Raw genomic sequence first — 16,705 nt, 5'->3', positions numbered from 1 at the left:
TGAACTCTGGCAGGCTGCCCTCTCTGTGCAAAGCCACCACTGGGGCCTGCTCAGGGTGGCCTGGAACTTGGAGGTGGGCAGTCAGGGCCTAGAATGGGCCTGTGTCACCAGGGCATGGGCCCTTGGGCCAGTTACTTCCTCTCAGAGCCTTAGGCTCCTCTGAGGATGGGGCTTGTTGGTGTGAAATGAGGTGAGCATGTTGAGTTGGGGAGCAGCAGGACACGCACCTGCAGGCAGCCGCCCTGGCCGCGCTCCCTCCCTACCTTCCAAGTCCTGGGACAGACACAGTAGGGCACAGCGGGCCAGCCTGCTCTCTTCTCCATCTACTTTTTGCAGAAGAGTCAACAGATACAACAGGGCCAGGGAGGTGCCCCTGGGGGCCCCAGTCCCCATCACTCCAAGGGGCAGTCCTGCAAGTGACAAGGTGGGCCCAATCCCTGTGGAACAGGTCTCTGAGGACCACAGAGTGGGGCCCCAGGGAAAGCTGGGAGCCTGAGCTAGAGGCAGGCAGCAAGTAAGGGCCAAGCTGTGCCCCTGCCCGGAAAACCTTCCTGCCCCCAGAACCCCACCCTCTGCAGACAGCCCTCCCTGGGCAGCAGCACCCCAGCTTCCAAGGCCCGTGCCTCACCAGACGCCATGCTCTCACAGACTTGTTTGCTGCTCTGTACCCTGCAGATCTGCCCCAGAGGAGCAGGTGAAAAGCCGCGCCTGCCGAGGTGCTGCGGCGGTGGAGTTTTGGGCAGAGGAGTGGGGGGAAGACTTGTTTCTCACTTTTAAGATTCTCCAAATCCAAGATGAAGTCATGCTGTGCTTTGGAATGGTAGATGCTCATTTATGTAAAATCATAATAAATGTTACACAAACTGTTAGAATAAAAAAATACCTTTTTTGAAGGGGGAGGAGGTCCCCAGCCTGCCGCTGGATAGTGAGAGGGGGTTAGCACCATTAGGGCGTAGGGGGCAGGAGCTCCGCCACAGCCCATGGTGGGCACTGAGGTCTGTTGGTCGGTCTGTGCATCCTGGCACGGTCAGTGGCAGGCAACCCACTGATGGCCTCGGGAGCGGGCGCCATGGCTGGGTGGAGAGCACGAGCGGCAGCACTGGGTGTGGACAGTGGGCAGCTGGCAGCGGCCCAGTAGGTGCAGCGTCTCACAGAACCTGAAGGACAGGTGGTCCCGCTTATAGCCTGGAGTGGGGGGAGTGGGGGGAGTGGGGGGAGTGGGGGGAGTGGGGGGAGTGGGGGGAGTGGGGGGGTGGGGGTGGGGGGCGGGGGGGGCATCAGAACCAGTGGTTTGGGGTACCCAGAACCTGGCTCCCCACCCCAACCACCTTAAGGAGGCTCCAGCAGCTCCCCACCAAGCAGAGAGCCCCGGTTTCTGGAGTGGTTCCCGAACCAAGGTCACACGTCTCCAGCTGTTGCTATTTCTGTCCCACCTGCTCATGGCCAACCCCAGGATTCAAGAACGGGTGCTGCTGGGCTGAAGTTTCTGGAGGAAAGGTCTTGAGACCCCACCCTGACACCCTCACATGCCCATGAAAGAGCCTGCCCAGGGTGACACCCTGCCACCCCGTCTCCATCCTTGCTCACCCCTGGTGTTCCCCGACAGATCCTGGCACAGAACTGAGGTCCCAGGGGCCTCCTGCCAGCCTGCAGCAACCTCTGCCGTCCACTCCCACCACCTCCCCCTGCTCCAGTGCACCTATCTTGCCAGGCCTCTGTGACCACCTCCAGCCACGGGGGCTGTACTCAGCCTTGGGTTCTGAGTCACAGGGTCCCATCTCCCAGGCCAGCCTCCCACTTCTCAGGTGGGCCACAAAGCCTAGAGTGAGTGGGCCTTACAGGCCATCAGTGGAAACCAGGGACTGAGCCCAGGCCCAATGGGGAGGGAGGCCAGCTGCAGGCTGTGCTTGTCAGGGCTGAGGCTTGGCTGGGCCCTCCTGCCCCGTGGTTATCAGAGCTATTTTGGGATGTGGCTTGTTTCCAGCCTCCTGGCCTTGCTCCTGCTGCTGCCGTCGCTGCTAACAAACCCCAGGCCCTGCTTACTCCAGCAAGAGGAGCAGGAGGACAGCAGCCAGCCCTGGGCCTGGGACATCCCCCAGGCCCGGCAGAGGGCACGAGGCAGCAGGCAGGCTCCTCCACCCCAGCTCCAGGCAGAGCTCCAAAGTGCACATCTGCAGGCCTGCATCCTGGTCGCCCGGGGTGACCTCAGACAAGCTGCTTCACCTCTTGGGCCTCGGTTCCCTCCTCTGTCAACCCCACCTCCACAGCAAACGGATGCGGCCATGCTGTGTCACTGCAGTGAGCACACACACACGCGTTTCCCGGCTTTCCACATGTCCCGCCAACTGTCCCACAGACCAGCAGAACATCTGGGAATTCCAGACCTCAAAGTCCAGGACACCTTCCCAACCACCCCTCCACTGTTCACTGATGGCAGAAAACTCACTTAGGACAGCTTCTAGTTCAGCCACCTAACCAGCCCCCATAGCCCACTCCCTGCAGCCCACTCACACCCGCCCCTGGGAGACCTTGCAAGCCCAGAGCCTCCTGGGCCATCCGTCCTTGGTTCTAGGCCCCCAGGGGCCTCAGTTCCTGTTCTCTGCCCCATCTGGTCCTCCCCCACTGGGATCATAACCACCCCGCTCCCTGTGGCCAGCCCTAGCCATGAAGGTGAGAGACATGGTGCCAGCACCCAGCTCAGGCAGCACATAGGAGTGCTCTGAGATGCTGGCTGGGTGCGTGCTGAGGGCAGGCAGGACAGGGTGGGGGCACTGCCACTGGACCTTGAGGTAATGGGGTTTGAGGCAGGAAGGCCACCCCTGCCAGAGGCAGGGCAGCGAGGCATGGCAGGGGCCACTCTGAGCCCGAATGAGGGCTGCCCAGGAGCCGGTGCAGGTAAAGAAGACTGCGTTGGACAAGCGGAGAAGGCAGACAGGGGAGATCGCAGGAGGCCCCGAATGTCAGCGTGAGTGCCCTGGCTGAGGACTCTGTCCTAGGGTCAGGGAGCAGACAGCCAATAGCACAGGGGACGCAGCTCTTCATGCCACAGTTTCTGGATTCCTTGGACTGGCAGGGTCAGCCCCAGGCCCTCTCCCTGACCTTGCAATTGGGGATGACAGTGGCTATGGGGGAGGGGAGAAAGCTGCCTTCCCTGAGCACCACCTGGATGCCCACACAGTGCTGTGCCCTTCATGCCCAGACCTCATTTATGCAAGGATGAGGCTTGGCAGCCCCTTTATTCAGCACATGAAGGCCCTGAGAGGGAAATGGGAGCCCAAGGCCACACAGCTGGTGAGGGGATCCCAGGTGACACTCCAGGGCCACCCCGTTTCCTGCCCTCAGCACTGCTGGGAGCAGCTGCAGCTGGAGGAAGTGTGTGTGTGTGTGTGTGTGTGTGTGTGTGTGTGTGTGTGCGTGTTGGGGGCAGGGGAGGGAGGCCCTTCATGTGGTTCTATTGCTCACTCTAGGCAGTTCTCTAGCCAGGGAATAGATAGGTCAGGGTTAAGGACAGGGTCTCACCCAGGCTGTTTTCACACAGCCTCAGGGCCATCCCTGGCTTCACTGTGGGAAGACAGACTCAGAGGAGAAAGAGCGTACCCAGGTTCACACAGCAACTCAGGGGCCAGGGCCACTCCCTCTTCTCCCCTGAGGCCAGACAGCTGCCTGCAGGATGTTGTGTGGCTGGGACACCCCTTGACTGACTCCCAGCACAGCCCAGCCTCCGGCAAGGCATCCTGTGGCATCAGGATTTTCAGTGGCCATGTGGCTCCTGAGCCCAGACTACAGATGGAACCAGCCAGTGCCGTGGGCACAATGGTTTGACGACCCCATTTCCCCATCACCCTTCCCACCCTACCTCACTTCAGCAGGGAGCCTGGGGTCAGGGGACTCACGGGGAGACTCAATGGGCTCACAATCCTCGGTGCCACACGGCCGGGAGCTCTCAGGCCAGGCCTCGTGGCCACACTGGTCACTGTCTTCCTCGGGCAGCCTTGTCTGGGTGTTGACACACTTGACTAGGCGCCGCTGGACGCCACTGCCACAGGGGGCTGAGCACTGTGGGGAGCGGGGGAGGAATGAGTGTCTCCAGGGCCAGCCCTAGCAGTGGGGGCAGGGACACCTCCTCTGGGAAACCGTCCCTGCGCCCTGTGCCTGACTGGCCTGGCCTTGCTCCCAGCCGCCCCCTCAGTGCTTCCTGGAGGACCTGGTCCCATTCCTAGAGCCCACTTGGTGCCGGAACCCCACTCTCACTTGTGGGATTGGCTCCTGCAGAGGGAAGGGGCATGACAACCATGGGACAAGCCCTCGGGGCTGCAGGGCAGTGAGCCCCTCACACAGGACATGCCTGAGAAGCCTGGGCAGGGACCGCGGGATGGAGCCCTGATGCAGCAGTGGGCAGAGATGTGGGCGAGACACCACTGTGCCCGAGGGACATGGCAGAGGACCTGCCTGGTTTCACAGCCAGGGCCCAGCCCGCCAGGCTTCGTTGTTATCAGCCCTGAACATGCGCTGAGTCTGTGCCAGTGTCGTGCTGTGCCCGGCCCTGTGCTTCGTTGAGTTCCTTCATTTAATCCTCCTGACCCTCCTTCTCCTAAGCTGTTCCAGTTTTACAGATGAGAAAACAATGACCCAGCAACGCAAAGCAACCTGCCCAGTCACTCAGCAGCCAAAGACTCAAACGCTGGCCCAGCTGACTCCAGGACCCAGCTCAGGGCCCAAACCTGAGATTTCTGAACCCCTCAGTTCCAAACAGGCCCAGCAGAAGGTATCCTGCCCATCCGAGGCCCCTCTTAACGCCCCCTTCTGCCGCTGGCCTTTGCTGGGCTCCCTGATCGCCCCAAGCTCGACATTCCTGCCTCAGACTTCACACCTGCTGTCCCCTCGATTCCGTGTCCTTGGCATCACTGATTCCTCCTCTCGGGTGTCAACCCCAGGCCCCTCCTCAGAAGGCCTTCCCTGACATCATAACACATGTGCCCTTTCCTTGTCCGTTTTTCCCTGGCAGGTGTGAGCGCCAGCATGGCAGGGCTGTGTCCAGTCACTGCTGCATGTGCAGGGGCCACAGAGAGCCTGGCTCACAGCACACACTCCACAGCTCCTTCACCCAACCCAGGACTGACCAGGCGCCACCAAGCACTTGCTCCCTGCTCCTCCCCGCAGCCCGGCTCACCTGGCCCCAGGGCCCCACCACCCACTGCGTGCAGGGGTGGGTGTTGCAGGGCCGGGTGGTGTTGGGTCTCAGCGCCTCCTCGCAGAGGCCTGGCTCCGGGCAAGTCACCAGATGCTGCTGCTCACCACCGCCACAGGCCTCGGAGCACTGGGTGGGCAGGGAAGGAGTCAGGGCACAGCCAGGGTCTGAGGGCATCCCCTCCCCCGATCTGAACCCCCAGACCTCACCTCCCTCCAGGAAGATGTGTACCAGCTGAGGCAGGGCTGGGCCCCGCAGGGCCGGTGTGCAGGCGGTTTGGCAGGCCCGGGCTGACAACGGAAGGGCTGCAGTGTCCAGAGGTCCCGTGTATCCACACACTGCACGTCCTGCACTGAGGAACCTCCACCGCAGCTGCGGGAGCACTGGGGACCAAGACACCCACGTGCAGGCCCATGGGTGTGACCCTGTGAAGCATGTGGCGGGAAAGGCATCAGGCCCACGCCCCAGCCCGGGGAAATATCTGAAGAACCCCAGCGAGAGGCCAAGGCTGGCAGGCCCCAGGCAAAAGGTGGCATGGCCAGAGACTGCCATGGGCTGGGACAGAGAAAGGGAAGAACAAAGGCAAGCTAGTGAAAGACAAGTCCAGATAGGGTCAAAGATACAGAAGAAAGGAGACAGGCCAAGCCAGACAAAGATGAGAAGACTCCCAAGAGATTCGGAATCCAGTGAGATCGGGCACACAGACGTGCAGCCTGGGGCCCTCCCCTTCCCTGCCGCTCTCGGAACACAGGCCGTGGGGAACCAGGGCTCCACCCCAGGCCGTGGGGAACCAGGGCTCCACACCCCATACCCTGGGAATGCCTGTCCTGGCTCCATCCTCACGCACCTTACTCCAGTTGCCTGAGTGCCAGGTGGCACAGGGCTGCAGGTGGCAGCGGCGGGCAGGCTGGGGCCGGCCAGCGGGGGTACAGTCCTCATCCCGGCCGGAGCTACAGCGCACTGGCCTCCAGACCACACCCAGGCCGCAGGTGGTAGAGCACTGCGGGGAACAGACCCGTGAAAGCCAGGCAGATCCCATCCCCACCAGGCCTCCACAGCCAGGAAACTACCCACCTAGGCTAGTGAGACCTCAGCAAGACAGGAGACCTCAGCAAGACAGGAGACCTCAGCAGGACAGGAGACCTCAGCAGGACAGGAGACCTCAGCAGGACAGGGGCCCTCTTCTGGGCCTCAGTTTCCTTATTTGCAAAATAGGCACCTCCACCCACCTCCCAGGAAGACTGGGAGGATGAGAAGTCAAATCCCCCCAGCAACCAACCATCCCTGCTCACATGGGACAAAGGGCCTGTGTTCCAGCGTCATTGGTGCAGAGGCGGGAGGAGGGGACCTGGAGGGGACCTGGAGGGGACCCTGTGGGCACCCCTGACCAGCTATCCTGACCATCCTAATGGCTTCCCAGAGGCACCAGGGAAGGAAGGCTGGGTCCTGGTGCCAGCAGCCAAATCGCTGAGTAAAGCTTCAGCCTACCCCTTTCCACCTCCAAATTAGGGATCTGAAAAGAAGCTTCTTCTGCAGTGACCATCTGGGGACCCAGGGGCAGTGACCATCTGGGGACCCAGGGGCAGTGACCATCTGGGGACCCAGGGGCAGTGACCATCTGGGGACCCAGGGGCAGTGACCATCTGGGGACCCAGGGGCAGTGACCATCTGGGGACCCAGGGGCAGTGACCATCTGGGGACCCAGGGGCAGTGACCATCTGGGGACCCAGGGGCACTAGCCAGCTTCTTTCTTGCAGCTCAAACCCCTGCAGGTCACTGCTAGAGGAGGGCGGAGCCAGGTGGCAGTGGGCTGAGCCCAGCCTGGAGGAACCAAGCAGAACCTCAGGGAAGCTGCTGCCTGCTGGGCCCAGGGGCCGGGGCCCACGCGGGGACCCTCCCCACTGCACAGCTGTCTGAGCCAGCTCCATCCTGGGGCGTGCTGTGCTGCCAGAGTGTGCCTGCCCCTGCCTTCCCTGAGGCCCCCTGTGCTGCCCAGGAATGGGCCCCGGGGTCCCCTCATCCCCCTAATCCTGGGAACCCCTTCCCCGAGGGAGGCGAGACAGACAGCCCGTGTCCCACCCTGCTCATTTTCAGTGAAGAAACAGTCACCAAGGTCCCGCGCAAACTCCCTGCCCGCCCAGCCCACACTTGCCTCGCTCGTTTCCCGCTTACCAGCTGGCGTTCCTGACAACCAACGGGTCTGCGGGGGGGCCCCGCTTCAGCCAGGCTGGGAGGCAGTGGCTGGGTCTCAGGGGCTCTGTGGCTGTTGGCAGGGCTGTCCCAAGCTGGTGTGGACAGCAGCCTAGAGCTCAGGGGCACCTCAGGGCTGAGGGGCTCAGGGGCACCTCAGGGCTGAGGGATTCAGGCTGGCCCTTGGGTCCTGGGTTCAGGGCAGGCTCAGGCATGTGCCCGAGGCCAGTCAGGGTTGTGGGGAGGAAGGTCCCCCACACTGCCACAGTCTGCAGGTCCCATGAGCCTGGTCCTGGGGTTGGGAAGGTGGGAGTCCCTGGCTCCAGGGAGCTGTCCCTGCCCTTCATCTCTGGCAGAGGGGCTATGGGAGGAGGAGGAGGAGGGGGAGAAGCCACCCCAACAGTGGGCCACAGTTCACGGGCCCCAGGCCACCCTCCAGAGCTGGCTCCCGGGCCACTGTCCCTCCTGTCCACAGCTCCGCCGCGTCAGGACTAGGAGAGGAGTGGGTGCTGCCGATGGGACAAAGGGGGCAGTGTGGGGCTGGGTCTCGGGGGAAGGTGGGGTGCTCCACGGCCCTCGGGTTCATCATCCTTGAAAACCTCATTGGTCCTGCCCCGCCATGGAGGGGGCAGCTGGCTCTGGCTGTCCTTGCCAACTGGGAAATCATTTTGGCTATCGGGGGCAGCAAGTGTCTGCAGGCCATCAGTGGAAACCCTGGGCCAGGGCAGGCTGGAGAGCCCAAGATCTGGGGCCCCTATGGGGGCATTTTCCTCAGGCAGGAAATTGATCAAAGGGTTCCCAAGGGTCTGCTCTGAGGGTGGGGATGGGAAGCAGCCAGCCTGGCTGGGCCAAGGGCTAGGGGGCCAAGGGCTAGGGGGCCAATGTCCCGGTGCCCCCTCCTCCTTGGCTGCAGGAGGCTCTGTGGCAGGCACGGGGCTACCCGTGGAGGGCGCAGCAGGATGGCTGTGTGGTGGGGGTGTCTGGTCCCCCGTCCCCACCAGGTCTAGATCGGGCTCCTCAGAGGGCCCATAGGACAGATCCTCGTGGAAGTTGATGAAATTGTAGTCGTAGTAGAAGTCGTCCACAAACACGGGCCCCGGCAGGTCCAGCTCTGGAGCCTTCTCCTCAATGGCGTTGCCCATGGTGCCTGGCTTGGGTGATGAGACAGGTGAAGGGCGTGGGGCCAGGTGGCGCAGGATGAAGTCAGCCTCATTGAAGAGCTCGTGGCTGGAGGAGCCGCTGCCTGAGCCTTCAGGGCCCAGTGTGCCCAGGGGCCACTGACAGAGTGACAGAGAGCAGGTGACTTTGCTAGCTAGCTGCTAGGCCTCGTCACAGGGGACACCAGTGTCATTGGTGCAGAGAACATTTCAGCGCTGAGTGCCCTCCCCACATGTCACTAAGCACTGCAGGGGAAGCCAGGGTGAGGGGACTTAAGAGTGGCAGAGACCCCAGCCAGCCCTCTCCGGCCCTGCCCAGCTGAAGGCCATGACTATGACCATGCTTGCCAGGGGCTTGCTGATCCCTGAGGCTTTAGTCAGGGGCTGGACCCTGGAATACCCAGACTCCCTCCCACCCACGAGGGCTCCAGGAAGGCTGTCTGCCTCCCGGTAGCCGAAGACCAAGGGTGGAGCTGGAGGTGGGCCCTCTCCCATCCCACGCTCAACTGAAACCAGTTCCCCACAGCCCAGGTAGCCAGACAGGGCACATGGCAGTTGCAAGGGGTTTCAGTAGGGGGCCGAGGAAAGTGTTCACAGGTGGGTGGCTCCAAGGCACTCTGCTCATCGAGCCCCATGCTGCGGATGCAGAGCACGGCCCGGCAGGAGAGGCCCCCAGGCCCCGCAGGAGCTGGAGCACAGCTGCCACTCACCTGCCCACCACCTGGCGGGGGCACATGGGTGGCATCAGCATAGCATCAGATGGGTGGCATCAGCAGGCTCACCAGCAGGGAAGGCCAGGCTGGGCTTCCAGGCCTTCAGGGTTTAGGTAGAGCTGGGACTGAGGCCAGTGGTTGATTCTCCAGAGCTCCAAGCCCAAGTAAGTTTCTTGACCTCAAAGCCTGGTAACATGGCACAGCCCCTCCGCTCATGCCACCCTCCCCTCAGGGAAACTGAACATGACCTGAGGCCTATTTCCACATCCAGGGATCCAAAGAGAAGGACTACAGGTGTCCAGGCTGGCCCAGGCTGGCCTAGGCTGGGGTGAGGGGTGAGGGGTGAGGGGTGAGGGGTGAGGGGTGAGGGGTGAGGGGTGAGGGGTGAGGGGTGAGGGGTGAGGGGTGAGGGCTTCAGCCTTGGGAAGAGAATGAAAGCCCAGCTTCCTCTGCTCCTCCCCGGGGCCTCCAGAGACCCAGATGTAGGGGCCTGTGGCAGACCCAGGATGCCTGGGGGTGGGGAGTTGGCGGGGGGCGGGGAGTTGGCGGGGGGCGGGGAGTGGGCGGGGGGCGGGGAGTGGGCGGGGGGCGGGGAGTGGGCGGGGGGCGGGGAGTGGGCGGGGGGCGGGGAGTGGGCGGGGAGTGGGCGGGGAGTGGGCGGGGAGTGGGCGGGGAGCGGGCGGGGAGTGGGCGGGGAGCGGGCGGGGAGCGGGCGGGGAGCGGGCGGGGGGCGGGGGCGGGGAGCGGGCGGGGGGCGGGGGCGGGGGGCGGGGGGCGGGGGCGGGGGGCGGGGGCGGGGGCGGGCTCACCTGGCAGGGCAGGGCTGCTCGCTGCACTTCCTCTGGCTGTCATCAGGCCGGCCCAGGGGATGACAGTGCTCCTCGTCCACAGGTCCTGCCTGCCGCTCTGAGCAGTACACACTGCGTCTGCACACCTAGGGGCCATGGGGCTCAGCCTGGGACTGGCACCCAGGTGCCCACCGCCCAAGACCCAAAGACACTCTCTCTGCCAGAACCCTCCCAGAACAGCGCCTTACTGCCTGTGTCAGGATGAAGACAGACCTCCACCGTCACCTCCTCGCTGTCCTCCTGGTTCTCACACACCCCCTTTCTCCTATGTAGCCTCCCCTCTGGCTGCCCCTGGAGGGGTGGCAGAGTGTGGAGGTTTAGTGGGTTGGGTGCCCAGACCCTCTGCTTCCTAGCTGAAACCATGGGCAGCTCATTTGGCCTCTCTGAACCTCAGTGTCCTCCTCTGTGAAGTGGGAGCAACAATCCTGCCTCCCTGGAGGGAGGACTGCATGTGTTCTTGCATGTGTAGGCTCGGCCCGTGCCCGGCGCATCTTAAGAGCTCGATCCATGCCAGCTGCTGCTAGCATGCAAACCCAGCCGTGGCATCAAGGCCGTCCCACCATCCACACCCTTCCCAATGGCTCAGAGAACGTCTGGACAAGAAATGGGGCATGAAGGGACAGCCCCTGCTCCCCACCCCCACACCAGCCTTGGCACTGCTCCTGTCCTTCACACCCTCTGCCACCGCCCACCCTGGGGACTTTGCACAGCCACGCTCCTCACCTTGGACACTCACTTCCATACTGCCTGTTGAAGCCCAGCTGCAGGACCCCCTCTGCTGGTGGCTCTGCCTTCTCTGCTCCACCCCCTGCCCCGTGGTCCCGAGAGTAAGCTGTCCCTCCTCTGAGCTGCCAGTCCCACACTCATTCCCCTCTTTCCTCACCAACAGATTCCGATTTTGCTCAAGGCAGCAATGGGACCTGCTGAAAACACACCCCACTGACGCTCCCTTGCACCTAGGGGGGTCTGGGACAGTCCTGGCTTGGGAGAAAAAGGCACAAGTCCCTCGCTGGGAGTCAGCCCTTTCCCCTCTCCTTCTTCCTGCCCAGAACACTGCAAGAGCCCTGGAAGGGAGGACACCATCTGTGGCAAGCAGGAGTGGAGGGGAGGCTGCTGTGCCAAGGACGGTGTGGCTGAGGGCCAGTCAGTTCCAGGTCCCACCAGCTTAGACTGTGCACCTGGGACTTCCTGCCTGAGACAAAGAACCCCTGTCTGTTCCAGCCACCACAGGGCACTTGCCTCTGCAGATGCTCCCAAGTGGTCCACCTGCGAAGCAGCCAATTTGCTGAAAGACAATTCCCCAAATGTCTAGTGCTGCAAATGTATTTGTTGGTTTTCAAGTTTGTCCATTTAAAGACACCCGTGTTAGGCCAGGCACAGTGGCTCACGCCTGTAATCCCAGCACTATGGGAAGCCAAGGCTGGCGAATCACCTGACATCAGGAGTTCGAGACCAGCCCGGCCAACATGGTGAAACCCTGTCTCCACTAATAATAAAAAATTAGCCAGGCATGGTGGCGTGTGCCTGTAAATCCCAGCTACTCGGGAGGCTGAGGCAGGAGAACTGCTGGAACCTGAGAGTCGGAGGCTGCAGTGAGCTGAGATCACGCCATTGCACTGCAGCCTGGGCAACAGAGCAAGACTCCATCTCAAATAAAATCAAATAAATAAATAAAGACAGCTGTATTAGATAAAATGGGTTTCCTAGCTTTGGAAGGTATCTGCCCAGTTCTCCAGTTTCACTTTGTCATCATAATAGCATTTGAAGGAATGCTCAAATGTCGGTATCTCAGATTCCCGATTCTGAGACCCTGAGGACACTGAGTGTCAACCATGGGAAGACTGAGGGGAAAAGGGGAAGACTAAGAGACAAAGGGGAAGACTAAGAGACAAAGGGGGAGACTGAGATGTGGGGAGACCAAGGAACGGCAGGGGAGACTGAGTTGGGGGAGGAAGACCAAGGAGCGTGGGGGGTACTGGGGGGCGGGGGGGGGGGAGACTGAGAGGCATGGGGGGAGACGGAGGGGCAGAGCAGAGACTGAGGAACAGTGGAGAGGAGACAAAGAGACAGAGAGGGGGAGACTGAGGAGCATGGGGGGAGACAGGGAAATACGGGAAGGAAGAGTCGGAGTTAGTGAAATTGCCCTACTTTTTATAAACAGTTCAGGGAAATAAGTCAGTGTGGTGAGGGGCCTGGGCTGGTCTCCAGGACGCAGCAGAAATGCAGGCACAAGACCTGCCAGAACTGAGCAAGGACAAAATTGAGGGGGAGCTGTGTCCCCTGGAAGGAGAACACCAAGAGCTGGAGCACACTGAGCACGCACCGCGAGCCAGCACCCACCTGCCTCATCCATCTACCCTCCCAGCGGGCCTGGGACACAGGGCAATCGCTAGCCTCATCTCACAGATGGGGAACTGAGGCTCAGAGAGGCAAACTTCCAAACCCATGGTAGCCCAGCAGTGAGCTGGGAGCTGAAGCCAGTGTCCCTGTCTAGAGACAAAGCCCGTGCTGGTGGGGCTGTGCCTGCCCCACTTCTCACCTCTGCTGCAGGTGACTATGCACTTGGTCCAGGGCCCACAGTGCCAGGAGAACTCGGGCAGCGGGACCTCGCCGTGGCCACCTGCCTCCCTGTGGATGGTGTGCTCGTAGTGTACCCCGGGGTTGCTTTCCTAGAACAGCAGCTGGGTGGGCAGGCGGGGGCCCACGAGCATGAGGTGTCTTCTCCATCCACCCAGTCCTAAAGGAGCCGATGCCAGCCACTTCTGTGAACTGCAGCTACATGACTGGGCCATTTAAAAGATGGGGAAACCGAGGTAGAGGCCGCAGCAGGAGGGCTGGGCTCAGAGCCAAGCTCTGTGACTGAACCAGGGCTCACTCCTCCAGGACGAGACCTGCCATGGAGGGTGCTGGGCCTGGGGACTCCACCTCTGCTCCCCCAGCCTGGGCCACGGGAGGCAGGCACCTGGATCCAGACAGGCTCCTTGGTGGGACCCGGGGACGTGAGGTTCTCCTAGTTGCCCCTGCCTGCGTATGTGAAGGTGGTCCCTGCCACCTGGTAGTCCCCGTTCCACTGGATGGTCCAGCCATCATTGAGGAAGTACTTCTCCGGGTCCTCGCTCCGCAGTGCCAGGAAGTTGGCAGCCTCAGCAACCTCCTGGATGCGGATCTCTCGTGCGCCGGCTGGGATCAGCCCCACGTCCACATACCCTGTCAGCCAAGGGTTGTGCATAGGTTGTGCCCAGGGTGAGAGGGTTGCTTATCCCCACCCGCTCCCCTCATATCTCTCCCCACTTGCCTCCGCCTGCTGATGCCAAAGATTTCGCCATTAGCTTTAAAGTCTGAGCTCCCTAAATTGCTCGGATCTGTCATGGGTCACCAAAACCTTGCAGAGGTGCCACAAAATCCTGACCCCCTGGCCGTGCCCCATCACTCTTCTCCTGGGGACCTAAACTGGTCTCATCACAAGGCTGGATCCATCCCCTACTCTAAGGGCCGGCTGGCATCTTCTTTCTAAAAAGGCCAAAGTGCCCAGGCCTTTCTCCTGGGACACCCTCCTCATCCCCATGCGGCCTGCTTTTATTCATTCACTTCCATCACACCCATCACATGCCAGGCACTACTCTCAGCACTTCACATGTGTAAGCTTATGGGTAATGGTCATAGGTACTATTGTTATCCCCATTTTACAGATGAGCAAAGTGAGGCAGACGGGGATAGTAACGTACATGAGCGTCCTGCTGCGATATGAGCAGCCTCCACGGCCAGTGCTTTATCCACCACACTGCACTGCATCTCTGGGATGAAATCTAAGCTTCTCAGCCTGGCACTCAAGGCCCCATAGCTGGCCCTGCCTTCCCTTCTTGCCTCCAGGCTCTGGCACAAGCTCTTTCCTCCATTTGGAATGCCCTTTCCATCTCTTCTGAGTTTTATGATTCAGCTCGACTTCCGTCTCCTACAGGAAACCTTCCCTGACTTCCCCAGGCCAGGACCTTCTTCCTCAGTGCTCCCACAGCCCTCTGGGCCTCCCTCCACTGTACTGGTCACACCAGAAGGTTCTGTCCCCCTGCAGGACTAAGTGCTTCACCTGCATGTCCCCATCACCTAGCACACAGTGAGTACTTGATCAACGTGTGCAAAATAGACCAGAGGTGAGGGCACAGAGCTGGGGTCTCAGAAGCTTCAGGAGGAGACTACCATTATTGGAAAGGCCCAGGGGCCACACACAAGCTGGGTCTCTGGGACAGGAGGACTCCCCATGGGGGCAGGTCTCTGCACGTGGGCCAGGGGTCCCCTGACTCCTGCAAGAATCCACCCCAGCAAGGCTTCCCTGCTTAGCTGTCTCTAGGCTGGGTGGGGACCACGAGGCCAAGGACATGGGCCCAGGGGAGATAGGGAAGGGGCCACCAGATGAAGAGCACACCCCTCCCCACAGCGGTCCCACCCCATACCCAGGCCCTCGGCCTCCTCGAAGGTCCCGCTCACGGTATGGCAGGTGGAGCCGTTGCCATGGCACACGCCACAGCGGTCCTCCATAGCACCGGAGTCAATCTTGAAGTCGCGGTCCTCCATAGCACCGGAGTCAATCTTGAAGTCACAGCCCACATTCTGCAACACACGAGGAGGGGAGGCCCCTGGTGCTGGCAGCCAGCCCTCTGTGGCCCCAGCCCCGGGGGCCAGCCAGGGTCAGGAGGAGAAAGCTGGGAGTGGGGGTCGGGAGGCCTCTCTCTGGCCCTGCCCCATCCCAGCTGTGCCTCTGACCCAGGTGAACTTCTCTACTTCCCTAAGCCTCAGTTTCCTCAGATGTGAGACGGGGAGACCCACCCCTCCCTTAAAGGCATGTCATGAGCATCACATGAGACAAGAGAAGGGACGAGTTCTGTAAAGGCTGCGGGCAGGCAGGGGATCTGACACGCCACGGGCTCCTGAGCAGCGCATGCAGGGAATTTCAACGTCAAAGGCACTGGGTCCTCCTCGGAGCCCAGGCCTTGATACTCCAGAGGCTTAGAGGGCAAGAAGCAGGGACAAGTAGGTGGCTGGGGACATGGGCAAAGAGGAGAGGCCGTTGTTGTTATTAAAAATAATAGAAATTGTTACCAAACACTGAGGGCTACTCTTCGTGGCTCAGAGCCCTTTGTGTCATCTGTGCCACCTCATTTAATCCCTTCTATCAGGGAGCAAACCACTGCCTGGGGTCAGCCAGGCAGCAAGAGGTCAAGCCACTGCCTGGGCTCTGGTTTCCTGGCTGGGGCGGTACTGGTGGAGGCATCCAAGGAGACGCAGGGGGGCGAGGCCTGACTGGGAGGGTCCCCAGTGCCAGGAGTGACACACATCCATGGCAGGCTGGAGGCTCCAGCTGGGCTGATAGCTATCTGCAAGGCTGCAGACTGGGGAGCTAAGGGTGAGCAGCAGCCCCAGGGGACAGTGGGAGCGGCCCAGGCTTGGGTTGGAGGCTGGCCCTCCTGCTCGCATCACAGGGTAACCTTGGACCCACACCCCCACCAGCCCTCTGAGCCTCAGTGTCTCCATGGGAGGCAGCACTCACCGTCATTGACCACAGGCACCCATGTGTGCAGCTGGCCCTTGCAGAGCATAGCGTCAAAGTGGCTGCACTGGACGTGGCGGAAGGAGGGGCGGCCAGCAGGGCAGGCCTGCAGGTTGCAGAGGCGGAAGCGCTTCCGCTCACCCACACAGTATCTGCCTTTGTATTTGGGCCTATGGGGAGAACCGGGGTGGGCCCCAGTGAGGGCCCAGTGAGTGCTACTGCATGGCCACAGCCCAGAGCAAGCAGCTTCCTCCTGCACCCACACCCCAAGATCCCTGCCACCCAGCTTTGTGCACGCTGCTCCCCTCCCTTGGGCTGCCCACCCTCTGGCCCAGACACACCCTCCCTGTTTGTAAGGACCTGCGGGGAGGTGGCAGCAGGAAGCCTGAGCTCTGCCCCCAACCTACAGTGTGACTGTGGGCAAGTCTTCGGCCACCCTCTGGGCCTCAGTTTCCTCATGTATAAAGTGGGGTTGGGGCTGCTTCTGCAGAGGGCTGTTGAGAAGCTGGGACAAGCTGCAGGCATGACTAGCACTGGCTGGAGGGACTGCTCTGAGTCTCCAGCCCATGATACCAGCATCCTAACGAGCCCTTGAGTCCTCAGCCTTCCTCCTGGTGGCAGTACCCCCAGCCCGGGTCTAAAGGAAGTGCCTAGGGCCCCAGCCAGCTGAAAGGTCTGACCTAGCACAGCTCCTGAAATCCTCCGCATCTAGGCCAGGGTCGCTGGCCCCCACCCAGCTCAGACCTGGAGGCCAGGAGGCAGGGAGGGGCACAGGCCAGTCTTGGGTAAGCGCAGGGCCCTGGGTGGGGCTGGCTGTGAACCCCATGCCTGCCCCGGGTGGCCTCCTGAAGTGAAGATCAGCCGGGTAGTGCCTCGGTCTACAGTACCACTGGCCTCTGCTTCTCACCAGATCTTCACACCCCCTGCACCCCCCCGTTTAGATGGGGAAACAGAGGCCCAGAGAAGTGAAGTCACTCACCTCAGGCCACCCCTTCAGTGCTGTCCCATCCTCCCAGCTGCCCCCAGTCTCATCTCAGACTCTCGCTGTGTCCCTGAGGCCAAGAAGC

At 61.6% G+C, this 16,705-nt stretch overlaps 1 pseudogene; it reads right to left on the bottom strand.

The window, feature by feature from the left end:
- Window positions 1-906: 906 nt before the first annotated feature.
- LOC740240 (A disintegrin and metalloproteinase with thrombospondin motifs 7-like) lies at window positions 907-16,419 on the bottom strand (annotated as a pseudogene).
- Window positions 16,420-16,705: the final 286 nt, after the last annotated feature.

Source organism: Pan troglodytes, chromosome 16 (genome assembly GCF_028858775.2).
Source record: "Pan troglodytes isolate AG18354 chromosome 16, NHGRI_mPanTro3-v2.0_pri, whole genome shotgun sequence".
NCBI lineage: Eukaryota > Metazoa > Chordata > Mammalia > Primates > Hominidae > Pan > Pan troglodytes.
This window is presented reverse-complemented; position numbering and strand designations above follow the sequence as displayed.